Genomic DNA, 22956 nt, shown 5'->3' with positions numbered 1-22956 from the left:
ATCTTAGCTTAGTTCCTATACGGAAGAATCACAGTTTCAAATCCAAAACCTCCCTTGGGCTTGAGTCCCAGGTACATGACTTTTCAGGACTTCCATGCTAGGTTGTCTGTCATACCTGAAATCTTGGCTCCAAGGTCACCATGGCTTGAACTCCTCCATCCAAAGAGGTTACTACCTGCACCTAGACACTGAGTAGGACAAATGAAAAAGAACAGGAACAGGAACACTCCAAGCTATAGGAACTAAAAAAGAAAGGAGTAGGGAAGGTATGCCATTTCTTTCTTTCTGGCTCAGTTCATGGCATCCATGGACAAACTTGGTATGATCTTTTCCCTCTGGATGAAGCAAGGAATAGGGCAGTGGGAAGAGAGTAACACTGTTCCATTCTGGCAGCTTTAAAGATGAACCTTTTTTTTGGCTATGTGGCCACCTGAAGGAAGCTTCTCCCACTTGTAGAACACAATATATCTCCTCTCAGAAGCAGAGTGCCTCCATGAGATCCCTGCATGTGCAAAGCAAGCCCCTTGGAGGAGCTAGGAATCTCCAGTTATAACCTTCTAACGATATGTAAATATACTAATCCTTAATATCTTTTATGTCATTGTTCTCTAGATCTTAACATCCGAGACTTTAACCATTATGTCCCCCAGATTTTCAGGCAATGCTACCTGACCTGCTTATACAAACAAGAAGCTGTGCACTTTGTCATCTACCTCACCAGTGTACCCTTTGGATTTTCAGAAATTACCATCTGCCCTTTAGCTAATCTGTCTTATATGTGTTCTCATTTCCAATTACGCTGTGTGCTCCTTGAGAGTAGGAGCTATCTCATTTTTCCTATTTGTATTTCCAGAACTTAGCACAGAATTGACACACAGTAATTGGTGAATAAATTTTTTTTCCTTCATAAAAGCTCTTATGAAAATATGAACTATTACTAGAGTACAATAAAATGTTGATTACCTGTCACTGAGAAATCTAGGACACAAAGATATTCAGCGACATAAGAACAAACAATTGAATTTGCAATATCTCTCGTATAGCTGTTTTGTGAAAATGCGTGATTTCTTCAATGTTCTTAAATGATGACAGCCTAAAGAATCCACAAGGTGTCAGTGTTCTGCCTTTGATGTGAGGTAGAGGGTGGATTGAAGATAAAGTAGGTTAAACTAATTACGACTGTATTTGTTTATAACATTAAACAAACTTGAATTAAGTGGATAGGTGAATGAATGACTGTTCAAGGAGGACAAGCATTTAGTGTGAGTCCTTTCCAGGGCTGCTCATTCACCTTTGGTTTTCACCTGTCACCCATCTTTCGTTTGTGGTTCCAAGAAGCTGTAGTATGCACAATGGTCACACCTTGGTCAACTGTTCCTGCAAGGGACTAAGGTTATGGGATAATGACAGGTTATCATTGGTGAGGGTCTGCTCCAAACGTGTGAAGACTTCCCCGGGTGGAAGAACCAGAGGAGGACAATTGTTCCAATGGCCATGAAGACAGCTGAAGGCTGTGGAGAGCTTAGAGTTTGATGAGACACTGAAGTTGCCAAGGCCATTCACTGTACCCCAGCTCTTCATCAGTTGTCTTGCCACTAGACTTCAATGACTGAAAAAGAGAGTGAGAGTGAGGCTGATGACTTTGTATAATTACTCAATAATGTCACTGGTCCTCTTCAAAAATGAAGCAAAAAAAAATATAAGTGCTTATTTCGAACATTGTACTATGGTAGGAAAATAGAGACATGATTTCTCCCCTCAATTACAGACTAGAAGAGAAAGCTAGAAATCAGAGTATGTTTTGAAGGTTGATGAACATCAACAGCTCTGGATTAAATTAATTTTGCCTCATTTAAATTCAATCCATGCAGAGCCATAAAATTACTCAATGATGTCATTGGTCCTCTTCAAAAATGAAGGGCAAAAAAAGTATAAATGCCTGTTTTGAACAATGTACTATGCTAGGAAAATACAGAAACATGATTCCTCCTCTCAAGGAATTTGCAAACTAGAAGGGAAATTCAGAAGTCAGAGCATGTTTGGAAGGTTGATGAACATTAATATCTCTGGATTAAATTGAGCATGATTTTAATGAGCAATATCAAACAATTGAGGAGAATGGCTACTTCATTTTCACCTACAATATTACAAAATAAAGTTTTGTTAAAAAGAAGAAACAATTTTCTTCCTATTTCTTGTAAATGCTAATTGTAATTCTTCCCATCTCCTTAATTTTGTTTTCCTAATTTTTAAAATGATTGTTGTTTAGTAATCTTTTAGTTATGTCTGACTTCATGACCCCATTTGGGGTTTTCTTGGCACAGACACTAGAGTGGGTTTACCCATGTTCTTCTCCAGCTCATCTTATGGATAAGGAAACTGAGGCAAACATTTCAGTAAGTTACTCAGGGTCTCATAGCTAGTAAGAATCTGAGGCCTGATTCGAACTCAGGAAGATGTCTTCCTTACTCTAGGTCTAGCGTTCTGCGCCACCTGACTGCCGCCTTCCTGTATATCCTGGGCCTTTATTATTCTAACAATCGTTTTTTTCCTTTTTCTCATACATCTTTCTCTTCTTACTGGCTTTTTTCCCAACTTCCTACAAATAGGATTAGGAATTTTGACATATGAAGAACAAAAAAAAAAAAAAAAAAAGAGAAAAGAAGAGAATATGAAGAATTTTTAGAGTTCTGGCTTTGAAATCAGAGAACCTAGCTTCAAGTTCTTCCTCTTTCATTTAGTACCAGTGTGACATTGGGCCTCAGTTTTCTAATCTGTGAAATGAGAGAGTCTTAGCCCTATTTAAATTGGACTACCAAGGGACTGAACATCCCAGGAAGCCCTGATTTGCTAAAAGAGTCTATTGGTTCTATTGTCCCCAGGAAAAGCAATCTTGCTTATTACCTCTGTCTTTAGGTGAGCTTTTTCTTGTAATTCTGTTTAAGTTCTTGCTTATTACCTTCATCATCACATTCTCAATAAGAAGTATTTATCTTGAATGAAATTTTATAAAAATTAGGTATGATATATCATTGGCAATTATTGAATGAGACTCATAAGAAATATGCAATTTTCTCAACTGTGCATGGTACCTTTACAAGAATTGTCCATGGGTTAGGACATAAAATCTCATAAATAGTTGCAGAAAAGCACAATTTTAAACTTATCATCTATTGACCATGACATAATAAAAAATTATAAATATAATTATATATATAGTATAAATAAAGCACATTTGAATAAGGGTTTCATACTAAAGAATTGTTCAAAGAAAAGTTCATATAAATAGTAGATAATCTCATCCAAAAAAAAAACAATGAAATTAAAGAAGTTCAGAGTTCCTAGAGGTCAGGGAATCAAATGAAGAGGTTCAGGGTTGTGTCCCCATATGATAAGGTTTGACACAGGATCCCCTTGGGGGATTTGGCACAGGGCAAGGAGTTGTGGGAATCCCTTTGGTTGGTGCAGAGGTCCTTCATAAAGGAATTTACAAACCTGAAAAGCTAGGCTGGCAAAAAAGAAGTTTATTATTGGCATTGGGAAGTCAGCCTTTACTAGAAAGACTGAATCCCTTGGTGGTAAGGTCCTGACAGAGAGATATAAAGTTTTTAGCAGAAAAATCCTATCTTAGCAGAAAAAGTGAATAAGGTCTTGTTGGGGAAATAGATAAAGATAAAGAAGGAGTAATGCTGAAAGAGACTATCACTTCAGCAGGCAGAGAGTTGCAGCTTATGTGAAGGGGAGAGAGAGGTTCCTTGGCAAGGCATGGCATGTTAGGTCCTCTGCAAGGAGTGAGCCCCAAGTTGCTTCTTTTTATAATTGAAACATTGGCTAGAAGCTGAGGGCAACTCTTGATGGGGACTGGGAGCAGTTTCAGCTGGAATCAGAATCAAAAATCTTAGAATTACATGAGTGTCCCTGGACTAATTTCCAAGTCAATAGAGTTGGAATCTCCAGTTCCAGTTAAGTAGGAATTGTCCTGTACTCAACTGGTCCCACCTAAGAATGAAATCACTTTATTTTGATTCCCTGGGGCAGGTCATTTGTAGAGGTGGGGTTCAAGGAGAATCTCTCCTTCAAGGAGCTTCTCAAGTGCTTTACCTCATGGCTCACCCCCAAAGTCAGAGAGAAAGAGAAAGAGTTTTGGGACTCCCATCATCAAAATGACATACCTAAACTTTTGGAATATAACCAAAATAGTTTTTAGTCAAAAATATATATTTTTAGATATTTTTGTCAACAAAAGAAAAATTAGAAAATGAAGTGGACATGTAACAAGGATAACAAAAAACTAAAAAAGAAACAAATAAAAAACCCCCCACCAAAATAGAAATTCTGAAAAGCAAAGAGATTAACAAAAGCAAAATACACTCATTAAATTAATTTTTAATATTTTTGAAAAAAAAAACCTAATAAAATAGAGAAATCAACTAGGTGATTTTTTTTTAAAACACAAGAAAAACCAAATTGTTAGTATCAAAAATGTGAGAGAAATTATTATTTTTCTCTTATATTAAATAATTTACTATTGGAGAGATCCAAGATTTTTTCCCTTTCTATTTCCTCATTCAGAAGTGAGCCTTGTAAGCTTTTCTGGACAATCATTGAAGTGCAAGGCTGATAACAAGATTAAAATCTTGGGCAAAAATGAAAAAGTTTAGATCTGATCAAAAAGCAAAGAAATTTTAATTTAGGTGAACTTGTGGATTCTGGCCCATTGTGTTTTAGTCAGATAGGTCTGAGTAGATGTGGATTTTCCCTTTTGTCAGATTACCCTAAATCGGGGTAGTTTAGATTTATATAAATCTCTTTGGCTAAGAGGACTGAGTAATCAGAGTCATATCCCCAGATCATCCTTAGAATAAACCCAGGTCTCATTATATTATTTATTCTATCATTACTTATTAACCAATCAGAGTTGATTTTGACCCTCAGAAACATGCACTCTTCCAAGGACATTCGTGAGCATTGAGTGGGTTCCATGAGAGATTGTTGGCATTCCAGAATGTCACTCACCCCTTTTTATTCATTATTGGCTAGAATAATTAATAAAAAAATAATTACCCAGAAACTATGTCTCTTGAACATTTTAACCCATCATAAATAAAAAAGGAGGACTCACAATAAATGAATGAAAGAAATAATTGAAAACTATTTTGCCCAGTTATGTGTCTCTCAAAACTGATATGGAATGGATGAATATTTCCAAAATACCAAATACTGAGATTACCAGAACAAGAAACTGAGAATTTAAATAACTCCATCTCAGAAAAAGAAGGTGTTTTGTTAAAAAAAATAATTAAAGCTTTTTATTTTTAAAATATATGCATGGATAATTTTTCAACATTAATCCTTGCAAAACTTTCCACCTACTCTATTTCTTAGCCAATCCCAAATGGTTTTGATGACCGCTGCTTTATTATATAGTTTTAGATCTGGCATAGCTAGGCCACCTTCATTGGCATTTTTCTCATTAATTCCCTTGAAATTTGAAAAAGAAGTAAGTATTGATATTAATGTGCCAATTTAGTTAACTAGACTTTTCTCCATAGTTGCTTGAGATGTCTAAATTTCAGCCTCTTCTCTACATGTACAGTCTCTAAAGACTTCAAGACATATTTTCCCCCCAGTTCTCTACTTTTATTAGCTAATCCTAATATTGGATAGGTTACCTGACCTACACTTTGGCCTGATTTCTGGCAACTTCCTATGGGACTTAATCTAGTTGTAGTCTTGCAAGTGCTCTAGAGTTCATATTGAGAATTGTCTGAGTTAACTTCAACTACCTTTCCCCATAATAACACAATTGCTAATAGTTAAAAGCTTCATATTTAACATCCACCAACTCATTTATTCTTCCTAACAATTCAGCAAAATAGAAGTCAGAAATTTTTAGTGAATTAGACAAAGAGGGGACCTGGGGAAAGGAGGGCTTTAGTTCAAATTCTGCTTTGGACATTACTAGCTATGTGACCTTCAGCAGGTTATTTAATTTTTCATAGCCTCAGTTTCTTAGTCTGTAAACTGAGAGGTTAGAGCCAATAGCTTCTATTGGCCTCATCCAACTCTAAATCTCATGTTAAGATAGACCCACCTGTCATTTTGGGTGGCAATATAGTGACCCATTTTCCTTCAGGGATTTTCTCAGTATCTTAATCTAAGGTTTTAAAGGGAGCAGCTACATGGAACATACAGTGCACAGAATGCTGGACCTGAAGTCTGGAAGATATTTAGGTTTAATCCCAGGTCTTACTAGCTATGTTATTTTGGAAAAGTCACTTAACCCTCTTTGCCTTAGTTTCTTCTTCTGTAAAATGACCTGGAGAAGGAAATGGAAAACTTATCTAGTATCTTTGCCAATAAAACCGGAAAGGGTCATGAAGAGTCACATACAACTGAACAACAAAGATTTCCCTCCTCCTAGAAATGTTTGAAATTTAATTTCAAGGATATCCAAAGGAATGAATCATAGCTTGAGAGCTAGAAGGCATTTTAAGTTTTATCTAATCCAGTCTCCTACCTTTACAATCACAGAGATTATGACTTGCCCAAATCTGTACAAGTATGTTGGTAACAATGTCAGAATTCAAACTCAGCTTCTCTGACTTTGGTATATTGTACCGTGCTTTCTTCCAAATTTCTAATAGTGAAATTTCAGTTATTTATAATGGATTTGAAGAAGATATTGTCTGTGAAGGGAGAATTTCTTGGTTTCTACTTCACATATGTCTATCTTTTCTGCTTATCATGTATCCAGACCCTTTAGTGGAAAACAAACAAAAAACAGCTCATGACTACTGATATAATCCAAGTTTCTTTAGCTATTGAGAGTATATTTATTTGCTAACTCCATAAAATATCACATAGGCCGAAACCTTAACAATTCTGTATTAGACTTTTTCTTTTTCAATCATGGAATAATGACTTATAACTGTGGCCATGGATTACAGTCAATTCAACAAAAAAGCACCTTTTAAATTTTCGTTTGACTAATTAACAGTTAACAAAGACAGTGCCATCTGGTGGTTTAATTGAGTACATTTATTGTCAACGACAATTATTTTTCTCCCAAAAGTGCTTTTAAGTTTCTTTGAACTTGAATTTAAATCTTGCTCCCCCCCTTTTTTTTTTTAAGAGAAATGCTTCATAATTAATTATTTCCAATTAAGTGTTTCTCACTTTACCATCATCTTTCCAGGTAATTTTTTTCATTCTAATATTCTCAGTAGGATATAAATCAGGGTGAACAACTATCTCTTCATAATTGAAGAAAGGATTAATAAAAGAGGGAGTCTCTCTAAGAAAAATACCAAATATCCTAATAGCTTAAATCAAATACTATATTCAAAATTGAAAGACAAATAATAATAGATTTTAAAGAAGTTTTATATAGGTCATAACAAAGGGAAATTTATATAAGAAATAGGTGTATTTATTTATGAATCAGGGATTTTTTAAAAAAGAATATTTGGACTATAGACGACCAATATCCCTTGATAATGAAAAAGTCTATTAACTAGGAACCAAGAAAACATATGCATGATAAAATAAAAAATAACTATATATATATATGTTTGTATGTATGTGTGTGTATACAAGTACACACAAACACTTAAATATACACAATAAATACAAAGAGAAAGGTAGGTTTGAAAAGAGGATAACTGGCAAATTGGAGGAGATCAGGAAAGGCATCTTATTTTTTCTTTTCTTTTTTTTAATCAAAGCTTTTTATTTTCAAAACATATGTATGGATAATTTTTCAACATTAATCCTTACAAAAGCTTGTGTTCCAATTTTCTCCCTTTTCTCCCACCCCCTCTCCTAAATGGCAAGTAATTCAATATAAGTTAAACATAGTAGAAATACATGTTAAATCCAATAAATGAGTAAATGTTTTTACAATTATCTTGCTGCACAAGAAAAATCTAATCAAACAGAGAAAAAAATGAGAAAGAAAATAAAATGCAAGCAAACAACAGCAAAAATAGTGAAAATGCTATGTTATGATATATATTCAGTTCCCACGGTCCTCTCCTTGGGTGTACATGGCTCTCTTCATCACAAGACCATTGCAACTGGTCTGAATCATCTCATTGTTGAAAAGAACCACATCCATCAGAAGTGATCATCATATAGTATTGTTATTGAAGTACATAATGATCTTCTGGTCCTTCTCATTTCACTTAGCATCAGTTCATGTAAGTTTTTCCAGATTTCTCTGAAATCATCCTCCTGATCATTTCTTATAGAACAATAATATTCCATAACATCCATATATCATAACTTATTCAGTTATTCTCCAACTGATGGGCTTCCATTCAGTTTACAGTTTCTTGCCAGTATAAAAACAGCTGCCACAAACATTTTTGCTTGTGGCTCCCTTTTCAAGAAAAGCATCTTTTTTTGTTTTTGTTTTTGTTTTATTATTATAGCTTTTTATTTACAAGATATGTGCATGGGTAATTTTTCAGCATTGACAATTGCAAAACCTTTTGTTCCAATTTTTTCCCTCCTTCCCTCCCCTCCTCCCCCAGATGGCAGGTAGACCAATACATGTTATATATATATTAAAGTAAATGTTAAATATAATATATGTATACATATCCATAGTTATTTTGCTGCACAAGAAGAATTGGACTTTGAAATAATGTACAAATTAGCCTGTGAAGGAAATAAAAAATGCAGGCAGACAAAAATAAGGGATTGGGAATTCTATGTAGTGGTTCACACTCATTTCTCAGAATTCTTTCGCTGGGTGTAACTGGTTCTATTCATTATTGAACAAATGGAACTAATTTAGTTCATCTCAATGTTGAAGAAGGCCATGTCCATCAGAATTGATTATCATATAGTATTGTTGTTGAAGTACATAATAATCTCCTGGTCCTGTTCATTTTATTCAGTATCAATTCATGTAAGTCTCTCTAGGTCTTTCTGAAATCATTGTTTGTCATTTCTTACAGAACAATTGTTGGAATCTTTACAAATTGTTAAGTCATTAGAGTTGATAGAGACAATAATTATCTAATTTAGCATGGTACTTAGCAAATCCTCTAGCTCACTAATGTATTTAAGTACTCGTTGGAGTTCACATGTTTGGGAGATTTCAGGAATTAGTATAAGATATCTGAATTCATACCTCCCTTGAAGTTCTTAGGGCCAGAGAGCACTCTGGGAGATAACCCATAATCCCATTCTCTCAGAGGAGGAGTTAACTTTTGGGAGATCATATATATAGAGGAAGCTCTTAGAGCTTTAAGAGAGTTACTTGGGAACATTCCCAGGGGTCGGAGAGGAGCACTCTGGGAGGAAGCCTACAAGCCCTCTCTCGGAGGCAAGAGAGATTCATTCCATCTGGAGGCTGAAGAAAGCAGAGGTAAAGGACAAAGCTGCAAGAGCTCTTAGAACCAAGGAGAGAGAGCAGAGGTAGAAACAAAGAACAAGCTGCAAGAGCTCTTGGAACCAAGCAGAGAGATAGGCCTCTGAGCTAACCGGGCCCAACGAAAGAGACAAGACTTAGAAGGAGAAAATAAATGTTTGCATTTTATCAGCTGGCTGCATTTTGGGTGAATATTTACTTGTAACTGAAACTAAGGCTGCTTCCAGAAAACCTCCCCGAGAAACCCTCTCCCCCAGAGAGAACCATTATTATATTTAAAGAAGAAGAAACACCAACAAACAATAATATTCCATAATATTCATATACCACAATTTATTCAGCCATTCTCCAATTGATGGGCATCCACTCAGTTTCCAGTTTCTGGTCACTACAAAGAGGGCTGCCACAAACATTCTTGCACATACAGGTCCCTTTCCCTTCTTTAAGATCTCTTTGGGATATAAGCCCAGTAGTAACACTGATGGATCAAAGGGTATGCACAGTTTGATAACTTTTTGGGCATAGTTCCAAATTGCTCTCCAGAATGGCTGGATGTGTTCACAATTCCACCAACAATGTATCAGTGTCCCACTTTTCCCACATCTCCTCCAACATTCAGCATTATCTTTTCCTGTCATCCTAGCCAATCTGACAGGTGTGTAGTGGTATCTTAGAGTTGTCTTAACTTGCATTTCCTGATTAATAATTACTTGGAGCATCTTTTCGTATGGCTAGAAATAGTTTCAATGTCTTTGTCTGAAAATTGTTTGTTCATATCCTTTGACCATTTATCAATTGGAGAATGGCTTGATTTCTTATAGAGTCAATTCTCTATATATTTTGGAAATGAGGTCTTTATCAGAACCTTTGACTGTAAAAATGTTTTTCCCAGTTTATTGCTTCCCTTCTAATCTTGTCTGCATTAGTTTTGTTTGTACAAAAGCTTTTCAATTGAACTTATTCTACTGATCAACTAGTCTATTTTTTAGCCAATACCAAATGATTTTGGTAACTGCTGGTTTATAATATAATTTTAGATCTGGTATAGCTAGGCCATCTTCATTTTGATTTTTTTTTTTTTCATTAGTTCCCTTGAAAGTCTTGACCTTTTGTTCTTCCAGATGAATTTTGTTATTATTTTTTCTAGGTCATTAAAATAGGTTTTTGGGAGTCTGATTGGTATAGCACTAAATAATAGACTAATTTAGGTACATTTTTATTATGTCTGCTTGCCCTATTGAAGAGCACTTAATATTTTTCCAATTGGTTAGATCTGACTTTATTTGTATGGAAAGTGTTTTGTAGTTTTGTTCATATAATTCCTGACTTTCCCTTGGCAAATAGATTCCCAAACATTTTATACTATCAGTAGTTGCTTTAAATGGAATTTCTCTTTGTAACTCTGTTGGATTCTGTTAGTGATATATAAGAATGCTGATGACTTATATGGGTTTATTTTGTATCCTGCAGCTTTGCTAAAAGTGGGGATGATTTCTAATAACATTTTAGTAGAATTTCTGGGGTTCTCTAAGTAAACCATCATATCATCAGCAAAAAGTGATAATTTGGTTTCCTCATTATTTACTCTAATTCCTTTAATCTCTTTCTCAGCTCTTATTGCCGGGACTAGCATTTCTAATACAATATTGAATAGTAATGGTGATAGTGGGCAACCTTGTTTCATTCCTGATCTTATTGGGAATGGTTCCAGTTTATCCCCATTACATATGATGCTTACTGATGGTTTAAAATAGATGCTACTCATTATTTTAAGAAAAAGTCCATTTATTCCCATACTCTCAAGTGTTTTTAATAGGAATGGATGTTGGATTTTATCAAATGTTTTTTCTGCATCTATTGAGATGATCATATGGTTTTTGTTAATTTGGTTATTGATATGATCAATTATGCTAATAGTTTTCCTAATATTGAACCAGCTCTGCATTCCTGGTATAAATCCTATTTGGTCATAGTGTATTATCCTGGGGATGATTTTCTGTAATCTTTTTGCTAATATTTTATTTAAGATTTTAGCATCAATATTCATTAGGGAGAGTGGTCTATAATTTTCTTTCTCTGTTTTCAACCTACCTGGTTTAGGTATCAGTACCATGTCTGTGTCATAAAAGGAATTTGATAGGAGTCCTTCATTCCTTATTTTTTCAAATAGTTTATATAGCACTGGAGTTAATTTAAAGATTAATTAATCTTTAAATGTTTGGTAGAATTCACATGTAATTCCATCTGGTCCTGGGGATTTTTTCTTAGGGAGTTGATTAGTTGCTTGTTCTATTTCTTTTTCTAAAATGGGACTATTTAATTAATATACTTCTTCCTCTGTTAATCTGGGAAACCCCTATTTTTGAAGATAGTCATCCATTTCACTTAGATTATTAAATTTATTGTCATAAAGTTGGGCAATGTAACTCCTTATTATTGCTCTAATTTCCTCTTCATTGGTGGAAAGTTCTCCCTTTTCATTTTTAAGACTACCAATTTGATTTTCTGCTTTCCTTTTCTAATCAGATTTACCAAAGGTTTATCTATTTTATTAGTTTTTTCATAGAACCAATTCTTAGTTTTATTTATTAATTCAATAGTTTTTTTACTTTCAATTTTATTAATTTCTGTTTTTAATTTTAGAATGTCAAGTTTAGTATTTGATTGGGGGGGGGGGGTTAATTTGGTCTTTTTCTAGCTTTTTAAGTTACAAGCCCAATTCATTGATCTCAAGAAAAGCATCTTACAGAAGATGATGCCTGTTGGCAATCTTACCTTTTTCTTATCATGAATTGATCCATCTTCATAGTTTTCAGTGTCTTGAAGAAGGGAGTGAGGTACATTTTCTTATCTCTTTTTCAAAGGTCAGTACATAGGATGACTTGACCAGGTCACCATATCTTGCAGTAGGTATCAGAGGCAGCTCTTGAGTATAGGTCTTTCTGACTTTGAGGCTAGCTCTCTATCTGCTCTGTTATCCAATTTCTTTAAGAAATAAGCACAGCAGTTGCAGTCACTCAAATTTTATGTCTTGCAGATATCTGGTCTATGAGATACAGGTCAAAATAATGTTTTTTTGTACTTTTACTTTGATGTACTTTATATTTTATACCCTAGTGCTGGAATTTCTTGAACTGGAATGTGCCATTTTACAAAAGCTGAAATTGAGGTCTGGGAAGTAAAATGACTTGTCTAAAGCCACAGGTAGTCAGAAACAGGTAGTTTGAATCAGATTTTCTGATTCTAGAGAAAATATGCTTTTACCACACTGCCTTCTTTAAGAATTTTTTTTTCACATTGAGGAGCCAATGCCTTTATTGTGAATGTGTACCAAAGAGAGTTTACTTAATAGAGCTAAATATGACAAAAAAGTTTCCATTTTATTTGTACATACACAAGCACATTGTAAACTTCTACAAAAATGACGTTACATTTACTCTGTGTTCCATTCCAATATCTTTTCTGGCTGGCTATGTGTAAAGTTTCAATTCTATACTCGGTTCATTCATTGGATCCCTGCAAAGAGCTTTATAAGAGGTTCCAATGCAATAACACAAAGAGTTTCTTTAAATCTTTTAAAGAAAGGAAGGCAGGAGATAAAGAATCAGTGGGAGCCACTCTATGATCACGGTGCAGAGACTGTGTTCAGGAATAGAAAGGAGATAGTAGAAAGGCTTGATAAATAACTTCTCCTGGGCTTCACTGAGGAAGATGTTGCAGAGATTCTTATTCCCAGCATGTCTTTTGAAGTAGGCTTTCAGAAGCAGCAGCTCAGGCCCCTCTTGCTAAGCCTCAAGATCTGAGTTAATCATAGTTGGGTGCAGTCCAGGGTCAAGGATGCTCACACCAGATGATTAAGAGAAGAGCCTTCAGGATTATCTGTATCTGAGGTGAAGCAGAGGCAGCAGACCAGAAACACAGCTGGTAAAACAGGAGGCTTGAATCAGGTTGCTAAGGTAAGGTCAGGAACATACGATGGTAATAATAATGACTGTTCATGTTTCTAGAGAGCTTTGGGGCTTACAAAGCCCTTTTCTTACAACAGACATTTGAGGTAGGTAGTCCAAGTACTAGGATCATAAGATAATAGATGTATGGCTGGATGGGCTTTTGGGATTGTCTGGTTCAGCCCCCTCACTTTACAATTGAGGAAACTGAGGGATTCAGTAATTTGCCTAAGGGTAACACAAGTTGTAATGAATGAAAGTCCTTTGATTTTGAGGGGAGGTAGCACAGTGCATAAAGTGCCGAGTCAAGAAGACACTTCTTTCTGAGTTCAAATCCAGTCTCAGTCACTTACTAGTGAGTCACTTAACCCTGTTTGCCCCAGTTTCTTCATCTAGAGAAGAAATGGCAAACCACTCCAGTATCTTTACCCCACCCTCCCACCAAAACCAACTAAACTCCCCAAACAAAGCTCTAAATCAGGTATTCTTTCCCATTTTAGAGGTGAATAAACTGAAACCTGAAAAGACAAAATATTTTTTCTGTCCATGGCTATATATATGACTAAATATAGAGTTAGAGCTTCAATGTAAACTGAGGCTTTGTGATTTCAGGCACAGTGCTCTTTTCATTAAATAATAATTCTATAAAGAGTCAGGAAGACTAAAAAAAAAAAAAGCACTATGGTTCATACTTAAAAAACAAAAGAAAACAGGGCTTGAAATGCAGATTATCAAGGGAGAGGAATTAGACACTAGGCTATACAAGAGACTGATATTTCTAATTAATAAGTTAATCAGTGAGTATGTGTTAAGCACTGTCATGTGCCAGGCACTGGTTTGAGGGTTAACTTCTGCATGCCATTCTATCTGACTTTCTATAGGATTCTGACAAGAAGCAGACCAGAGATATTAGCTAAAATGTGGCAAATGCATAGATAGCACATTTAGTATAAATATAAATACATTGTGGAAACATATGAAGTTAAAATGTTTTGAAGTAATTTGAGGGTGATGACTAAAATGTATGTTGCCACAAGTGACTCTTATGCTGGACCTTAATAAGATCATTAATATGACACATTTCTATAAGAGGAATTACAACTAAGGTTTATCTTTCTCTAGTGATTATTACTTTCAAATTATACTAGTTGATGAAATCTATATACAGCCCCATCTCAAAGATTCTTTCTCACATGAAGGGTCTGGCTATATTTACATCAGGGATATCCACTTCTTTGCATCATTATTCTTATCCATTTGGAAAATGGGAATGATGCTTTATGGCAGCACTTCTTTCTCTCTGTGATTAGTTAGATATAGTGAGTCAGCCTATAGGCTCACAAAGTTCATAATAATAATATGAACAACCAGCATTTATATAACAATTTATGGTTTGAAAAGTACCTTACAAATTTTATCATATTTGATCCTTATAACAAACCTTTGCAATTGGTGTAATTTTTTTATTCTTATTTTGTAGATGAGAAAACTGAGGTATACAGAGATTAAGTGATATAGCTATTAAGAATCTGAGGGTGGATTTGAACTCATGTTTCACGACCCAATCTAGTGTTATTTCTATTCTATTACCTAGCTGCCTCAAATATAGCTGCCTTAAAACATAACAGTTTCAGTTATAAATTAAGGGACATAGAATGTATTTTAACTTGATTTTAGAACATCAATAATCTTCCCTTCATGAGAAAACTCATCCTTCCCTCATCTCTGTATAATATCCTTGATTTATAACACTGCCCTAGGTAGGGCTCCAGCAAGATATTAGGCCACAATTTGCTTCTCCCCATTACTTTCTTCTCTTAGTCTCCAGGGATTCTAGTTAGCTCCCAGCAGCCAGTGGTTTCAAAGCTGTTTCAATATTCCCTGTAGCTCTTCTTCTTATAACTTAGCTCCTAGCACCACTGCCCTTTGTTCTCCTCAGTACGTTTTGCTGCTCTTACAATTCTGCTTTGTTTCCAGGAGACGCTGCTCATTACTTTGCACATGAAACTCACTGTCTAGTAGCTGCCCCCTGTGTTTGTTCTCAACCAACTCAGAATCAGGCCTCCAGACAAGATTACCTTTATTCTTTTGACCACCATACTCAAAGGGTCTGCTTAAGTAGCTGAAGAACCGGCTTCTGTGAATTACTTGAATAAGTATATTTTATATACCTAATGAGCCAGTCCCATTTGTTTCATTCCTTCTCCAGAATACAGATAGTGTTCCTCAGGCTTATAGTAAAACTCCTACTAAGTCTTGAGATTTTAAAGGATATTCCCTCTCTCTAACCACTTATCTTTCCACTTTCTGTAAATTTCTTTCATCTCTGAAGTCTCCAGATGTGTGTGTATTTTTATATATGTATATGTATATATATGTGTGTATTTTTGTATATGTATATATGTGTATTTTTGTATTTGTATACATATACATATATACATATGCAATATGTGCATATATGCATATCTCCATAGGGCATCTCCCTTATACTTTGTTAAGGTCTCTGAAAGATGATTATTCTCACTTCAAGATGCTATAGATCTGAACCTCACTAAAACTCTCTACCTCCCTGGCTGGCTCACATTTATTTTGAAGGGATTATTTTATCATAGAATTATAGAAAAAAAAAATTTAGAGCTGAACCTTATAGACTACATTGTCTAAAGCAATCATTTCACAAATGAGATAGTTAAATCTGAGATATTAAGGGACTTGTTCAGGTCACCTAGCTAGAATAAGATTTGAATTAAGGATTTCTGACTCCAAGCTAAGTACTATATTCACTGTAGTAATTAGCTGCCCCCTAACTTCACTCTTTAGGGGATTTAAATTCAATTAAGATAACTTATCTCTGTCTTTTTACAGTCTCATGTAAATCAACTTTGATCAGGCCAATGGATAAGATCACAGAATAACAGGAAAGGTTTCTGATGCTAGAAGAGAAATCATTAACCTGCCTTCCTCTCTAGCTATGCCTCTGGCTAGGGGTTAGATATAATTCCCCTGTTTTTAGACTGACCAGTTTCTTCTGCTAAATTAGCACAGATGACGCAAGGATTAGCGAATGCTACATTAAAAACAAAAGGGGAAAGTAACTCTTTGGACATACAGTGGACAGCACCAGACACTTCTGATCACAGGAGTTAAAAAAAAAAAAAAAAAAGAAAAAGAAAAAGAAAAAAAGGGGAAAAAAAAGGCTTTTGTGCTTACATTGCTTCCCTCTTGTGGGTAGGAGTGAGAAATAGACCTTTGAGGACTTTCACATTTAGAGCAGTAATGCTTTTCCCTGACTCAAAGACAGAAGAGAAGAGTAAAGTCTGGGGATGGGGAAAGATGTCATTCATCAATCATTGTTCAGCATAGAAACATTCTCAATAATTTCAGAGTATGTTTGCCATAGTCTCTCTGTAGAGAAGATCTGAGTGGAAGATGGAGAGGGTTTTCGCTTTTTTCTACGTGGCTTCAAGGTGGAAAGGGGCAGTCAAACTCTGAACCTATCTCTTAACTCTTCTCCTTCTGGCATCTTTCTCTCTATATTTTCTGACCAAAATTCCACAATCTCTTGTTATGGGTCAGAACTCTCATAACAAGAGATTGTGGAATTTTGGTCAGAAAACTTGAAACAAAGGATTCTTACAAGGTGTTAAATCAGTGGAGTTGACTTAGTAGTTCTCTTGTTCAGTACATATACTTAGTACTTAATATAGTTCCACAAGATTCACACCTATGATAATATATACTCTGTTATATATACTCTATCATATATATAATATATAATAGTATATAACAGCCAGTAAAGGCTGAGACAGATTCATTCCATCTTCCATCTTTGTGGTGGCTGGAGGCTGAAGCTCAAACCTTTGGACTCAGAGAGATTCATTCACTTCATCTCACACCACCTTGGTGGCAGGCTCTCCTCCTTTGCTTTTCCACTGAAACCAAGACTCCAGAAGGCCTCCAGAAAACTAGCTGAGCCCCAAGCAGGAGATAAGACTTTGAAGGAGTCAATAAGGGATTTGGATTCTAACACCTGGCTGTTCTTGTGGTGATTACTGAACTGAAACGAAAGCTGCTCCCAGAGACCCCAAGAAAACCAAACCAGAGAAAATTATAATCTGTCAGAGTCAGTGTTGAATTCTGGAGAAGCATCTCTCATCTCCACAATGCTTCGGTCATAGTTGCATATAGTTTAACATTCTCTCCCCTTCCATACTTCAATGCTTACTTTAAAAATTAGTTTAAAAAAAAAGTAAAAGAACATAATTAATTCAAAGCAAAGGCATTTATTGAAATGATATGATAATGAAAGTAGCAACAAACACCTCCATAAACCTGGACATTCTTCTTTAGAAATACATTCAGGATTATCAGAGAATATGGACACAATAGAAGTTATGAATAGGGAGACATAAGAGTAGGGATTATGCGTGATCAAGGAATGTAGTAGAAGGGGCAAATCATATACCAGAGAGCATTAAGTTATTGGGCCCTGATATCCTCTTATGGCATCATTGAACTGCTGCTTGTTATGTGCCATTATCTATCTGGCCATGCTGTTCTGGTCTCATTGGAACTAATTTCTGATGGGCCTATTGTTTCACTGAGCTCATTGGGCCTGCTCTTTGTTGGACATGTCACTACACTGAACTCAATATCTGAACACCAAGCAGAATAGGATGTTCTTTCTGAGGTCCTTGAATGATTTGGACATTTAAATTCAATCACCAGTTACTCTTTTCACCTAGTACTACCTCAATTAATTATATCCATAAGTTCCTCTTTGTTCACATGTTTCTCTCAAAGAATTCAAAGTAAAAGGGAACTAAGTCCCAAATAACTTTGTAAAATAGTGATAAGTGATAATGGTACTTACCTTGAAGGGCTGTGAGGATCAAATGAGATAACTGGAAAGCAGTAAGCACTCTATTAAATATTCTCTCTCTCTCTCTCTCTTTCCCTCCCTCTTTCTTTTTCTCTTTCTCCCTCCCTCTCTCTCTCTTCTCTGTCTTTTTCTTTTTGTTTCTCTCTTTACTTTATTTCCTTTAATTAACACATTCTATCTTCTTCTGTACATCTAAGTCTAGTTTCTGTCCCCATGCCTCCTTTGAGTACCAGAGATAAGAATAGCTTCTGTCACTTCTTAAATAACTGGCAACTAAGAACATCTGTGTTCCTTTGTCAGTTCCTAGGATGAGCTTTTTCACAGCAGCATCTCCCCTCCCAACATTGGATTCTAATCAACAAGCACCAGACAAGTACTGTCATATATTGGCTATACAAAGACAAAAAGAAAATAATCCCTGACCTCATGGGGCTTTCATTCTATTTGAGGAAGTGGAGAGGTGGTACCACATAAATTAACAACAAAAAAAATAAGAATAAAGTAATTGTGAGGAAGGGGGAAGGGCTAAGAACTGGAGGAATCAGGAAATGTGAAGAAAAGCAGTTAATCAACAAGCATTTATTAGGTGCCCCCTACAGTACTGGGTACTATATATGCCAGGTATTAAGAATGCAAGTATAATCTCTTAAAATCTTACATATGAATTTAGGAAACAAGTACACATAAGAATAAATGAGACATAAATATAAAGTTAATAAAGTTATACACCTACATTTAAATTCTAAGGTGTTCTAAGAAGTGGAAGAGAATTTCCAGAATAAGGAATGCAAAGAGATAGGAGATGGAAATGTGTATGAGACAGCTAAAGCTGGCACATAAAGGGCATGAGAGGTAATAATTTAAAATGAACCTGGGATTATGAATTGACTTCAAAACTAGGAAGGGCTTTAAATGCCAAACCAGAGAGTCTATGTTTTATCTGAGTGGTAATAAAAAGACATTGAAACATCTTGAAGCAGGAAGTGACATGGTTAAATTTTACTTTAGGAACAGTAAGTTGGGGGCTATTCGGAATATTGGTTGAGGAAGGAAAAGGCTAAATACAAAAGAACAAATTAAGATTCTTTTTCAGTCATCTAAGTCAGAAGCAATAAAAGTGTGACTTAGCATGGTTGTCATAGGAGAAGTGTCCAGGGTAGTTTTTTTTCATTAGCCAGTGCCCTGTTTGATAACTGAAACCTATTAAAGCTTGAGATGCAATTGATTTCTACTTGTAGATCTAAGACTAAATGATGAATCAAGATATCATCATCATCATCATCATCATCATCATCATCATGGCATCATTTATATAATGCTTTAAAATCTGTAAAGCACTTTATAAATATTATCATTTTTATCTTCACAATAATCCTTTGAGGAAGATGTTATTATCCTTTTTTTTATTGATGAGAAAACTGAAGCCAAAGGGGTTTAAGTAATTTGCCCAGGATGATACAAATAATAAATATCTGAGACTAGACTTGATCTCAGGTCTTCCTGACTCCAGGTCAAACACTACCCTTAATTGTTCTTGATTATTATTTATTGCAAACTGAAACTGCAAGTACAACTTCTATTTTGGGAGACTCATTTCCCAAGCAAATGAAACGTGTTAAGTATGATTTATTTTAATCCTTTCTGCTTGAATATTAATTATTTTTTTTGAAGCATAGCTGCTTATGAGTTCAGTTTCCCACCCCCTCCATCCCCTCCCTTTCACCCTTCAGAATTGTAAAAACTTTGTTCCTGTTTACTTCCTAATTCTCTGGATTAAACTCGTCAAACCCTCTGATTCAGCCTTTTGTGCTCCAGCATTTAACATAGTGACTGACACAAAGTAGGAGCTTATTTATTGACTGATTGATTTATTGACTGAACCGGCTAGTTCATTGACTATTTCGTTATGTCACTGGTCAACCACTTACATGGCTCTGTTCCTATCTGTACTGAGTCCATCAGCTCTCTGTTTGAAGGTAGATAGCATATTTCTTCATGAGTGCTTATGGTTGGTAATTGAATTGATCACAGTTACTAAGTTTTCAAAGCTGATAACCTTTAAAATAAATAATGCTGATTACTGTATAAATTGTTCTCTGATTGAGTCATTTGGCATGCTAAAATCCACTTAAACTACTCCTTTCATCATTTTTATAAGCATAGTAGTATTTTATTGAATTCACATACTATAACTTGTTCAGTAATTACCCAGTTGATTGATATGCCCTCCTTTTCCAATTCTTTGCCATTATAAAAAGAGATGCTATAAAGATTTTTTATACATATAAGCCCCTTTCCTCTTTAATTTTAGGGGTACAGATCTAGTAGTGATTTTGGGCATAGTTTCAAACTGCTTTCCAGAATAGTTGAACTATTTCACAGTTTAACCAACAGTACATTAATATAACTACCTATTTTCTTTTCTTTTTTTTTTTTTTTTTATTAAAGCTTTTTCATTTCAAAACATATGCATGGATAATTTCCAGTATTCACCCTTGCAAAACCTTGTGTTCTAAATTTTTCCCTCCCTTCCCCCACCATCTCCCCTAGATGGCAAGTAATCCAATATATGTTAAACATGTGTAATTCTTCTATAATATTTCCCCATATATCATGGTGCATAAGAAAAATCAAATCAAAAAAGAAAAAAAATGAGAAAGAAAACAAAATGCAAACAACAACAAAAAAGTGAAAATACTATGTTTTGATTCATACTCAGTTCCCACAGTCCTCTCTTTAGGTGCAGATGGTTCTCTTCATCACAAGACCATTGGAATTGGCCTGAATCATCTCCTTGTTGAAAAGAGCTACAAACATCAGAATTGATGATTGTATAATCTTGCTGATGCTATATACAATGTTTTGTTGGTTCTACTCATTTTATTTAGCATCAGTTCATGTAAGTTTCTCTAGGCATTACTGAAATCATCCTGCTGATCGTATCTTATAAGACAATAATATTCCACAACATTCATGTATCATAACTTATTCAGCCATTCTTCAATTGATAGGCATTCACTCAGTTTTCAGTTTCTTGCCACTACAAAAAGGACTGCCACAAACATTTTTGCACATGTGGATCCCTTTCCCTCCTTTATGATCTCTTTGGGGTGCAAGCTCAGTAGAAACAGGATATACACAGTTTGATAGCCTTTTGGGCACAGTTTCAAATTGCTCTCCAGAATGGTTGGATTAGTTCACAACTCCACCAACATTGTATTAGTGTCCATTTTCCTACATCCCCTCCAACATTCATTATTATCCTTTCCTGTCAACATTCGCCATCATCTTCCTTCCTTCCTTCCTTGCTTCCTTTCTTCCTTCCTTCATTCCTTCTTTGTTAAAACTTGGATAGTTTCATAGAGGAGGCAGCATTTGAGTTGATCCTTGAAAGAAGATAAGGATTTTGGGAGGCAGGAATGCAAAGAGAATGCATCTTTAGTGTGAGGGATAGTTTGCATAACTACAAAGATGTAGAAGATGGCATGTTGAATGAAGGGAAGAGATACTATTTCAATTGACTTGAATATAGTTCATATAAAGAGAATCATATGAAACAATCCTGGAAAAGAAGATTTGAACCAGATTGTAGATAGTCATATATATTAGATAGAATAGTTTGTATTTTATTCTAGATCCATTAGGATGGTTTAAGAATGCCACGATCAGACGTATGCCATAATTTTATTTTGGCTGCTAGATAGTGCATGAAAAGTAAAAATGAACAAAAACCATATGGAAAACAGACAAGTTTGATTGAATTTTCTAAAATAACTCTTTTTACCATTAATAGCAGTGGAGCCTCCACATTTAAACTCTCTGGTCCTTAGTGTACAAAGGAAATACAAAATTGTTTTCTGATTCATCCGGCAAAAGAAGTTCCATGGGAACTTAGTTCTAAGAGGTTGCTGATCCAAAGTATGTCTTCAAAAAATTTTTTTTTTAATGCTTTCAACTTTGAATAGCAGTGGGTCCACATATGTTGGGGGAAGAAAAGAGAAACTGAGCTATGTATGTATGTTGCTACTTATTTTATATTTTTCTGTCCTTGGTATTTAAAATTATACTTTCCTTTTCATCTTTTCTGTTTTATGGCCTCCTTTTTCTTTTTTAACTTTTCTTTTCATGCCTAAGCTGTTGTAATAGTAATCACTTTAGATAATTAGAGACCCCAATTTTGGCAGGAGTGAGAAGATTTTTAAATACATTATGATTTATTAAACTAAAAGAATCATTATTTCTCTTCTGCTCTTGATTTTGACTGCCTATAGTATGTGGGTGGTTACTAAAAATAACCTTATTAAAATTCATTTCTATATTGTATTCACTCACATGTTTAGTGCCTCATTACTAATAAGAATTCATCAAAAAATAATAAAAAAATTTCCATTCCTGATTGTTGGTAGGAGAAACACTTTATAATTTCAAGGAGACGCTGTGAAGCTGTTTTGGGACCTGACATAACAGTTATAAAACTTGCTTGACCTTAATAGATTATAAAACCTGGCTAGATGGAAAGGTTCCATCATTTATTTTCTTATACTTTTTGGTACTAGTATTAACTAAGAATTAATCAAGCATTCATAATGACAGTTGTGAGATTATCCCCAATGAAAATTTTCACCAAAATTTCTTTTGAGTTCTATTTTTCAACATTGATGTACTAATGGATTGAAGTTTCATGAAGTGTTTTTGTTTGTTTTGTTTTTTAAACATTGGAGAAAATGGTGCACTGAAATCTCTTG

This window comes from Sarcophilus harrisii, chromosome 1 (assembly GCF_902635505.1).
Source record: "Sarcophilus harrisii chromosome 1, mSarHar1.11, whole genome shotgun sequence".
NCBI lineage: Eukaryota > Metazoa > Chordata > Mammalia > Dasyuromorphia > Dasyuridae > Sarcophilus > Sarcophilus harrisii.
This window is presented reverse-complemented; position numbering follows the sequence as displayed.